Here is a 1,504-nt window from a genome sequence, read left to right as displayed (position 1 = left end):
AGCGTCGTCGTCGTCGGCGGCAGCAATAGTTCGGGCAGCCATGCCGGCGGCGGCGGCGGCGGCAGCGGCGGCAGCGGCGGGCATCCGCACCACCACCACCATCATCATCACCACCACCATAATCGACGCGGGAGCGCTGTAGGGGTCGGCGGTGGCAGTGGCGGTGGTGGCGGTGCGGGCGGGCTGGTTGTTGTTGGCAACAACGACGACGACGAGGACGACGAGGACAACCACAACAACCACAACAACAACAACAGCATCATTCACAACAACAACAACAACAACAACAGCGACGACGAAGTCAACGATGACTACCATCACAGCTTACACTATCACACTAGCCACCCCCTCCACACACAAACACATTCAAACAACAGCAACAACAACAACAACAGCAGTAGCGGTCATCACCACCATCATCATCACAGCACCACACCCAACCACCACCACCACCAACAGCATCAACGTTGCTCAAAGTCGCCTCTCCCCTCACCCATTCCCACCTCAGGCAACAACAACAACAACAACAACAACAACAACAATAATAACAACAACAACAATAGCAACAATGGTAGTCCCATCGGAACGTTAGTTCCGTGCACTAACCTTGATTGCAAATATCGGACGGGAGGTGATCCCAATGTAAGGGACATCCGCTTAGGGGCCGTGTCCCCTTGCAATAGCCATCTTTCAGATTGCTCCTCAGCATTGGAAACTACCCAAAATCTTACCGCGTGTTCTTTAAATAAACTGGACGATTCTTCATCTCCTGAAGGTAAGTTACTGGTTTGTTTTTTTTTATTGTTGTTGCCGTTGTTGTTGGTGTATTTTTTTGTTATTGTCATATACTTTCATTTTTCATAATTTTCATATGCTTACTTTGCTTGACAGTCTGCCTGTTTGTTTGTCTGTCTATCTATCTATCTATCTATCTATCTATCTATCTATCTATCTATCTATATACCATAAAGTAAAAGCAGGAAAAATTACATGAAAGATACACATCCAAAATAATATAGTTTTAATACATAAATATATAAAGTATGATTATTTATGTTTATCTTTTAATACAATATTATTTGGGACGTATATCTTCTATGATTTTTTCATGCAATTTTTCCTGCTTTTACTTTATAATATATAATCGCTCTTATTAAATATCTAATACCTTTAAGATTTTAGACATTTCCCTACCAAGAGCACTAGCAAGCAATCTAACCATCCATGTCATTTTTCATTTGGATTTGTGCGTTTAATATTTTTATCATTTGATCATGTTTTTTTCCCCAGTTTTTTTTCCGTAAATTTCTTTGCTTTTTTACATGCTACAGCCTATTCTGAAGAAAGTCAAAATCCGAAGCGTCTTCTTTTCATTTGTCAATGCATTTCGTAGTAATTCTACCCTGTTGCTGTTTTTCCTTTGTTGCGTTGATATATTCAGGTTCAACTAATTAAGATATATGTGAATAGGACATTATATATATATATACATATACATACCTAT

Source organism: Octopus bimaculoides, chromosome 24 (assembly GCF_001194135.2).
Source record: "Octopus bimaculoides isolate UCB-OBI-ISO-001 chromosome 24, ASM119413v2, whole genome shotgun sequence".
Taxonomy (NCBI): Eukaryota; Metazoa; Mollusca; class Cephalopoda; order Octopoda; family Octopodidae; genus Octopus; species Octopus bimaculoides.
This window is presented reverse-complemented; position numbering follows the sequence as displayed.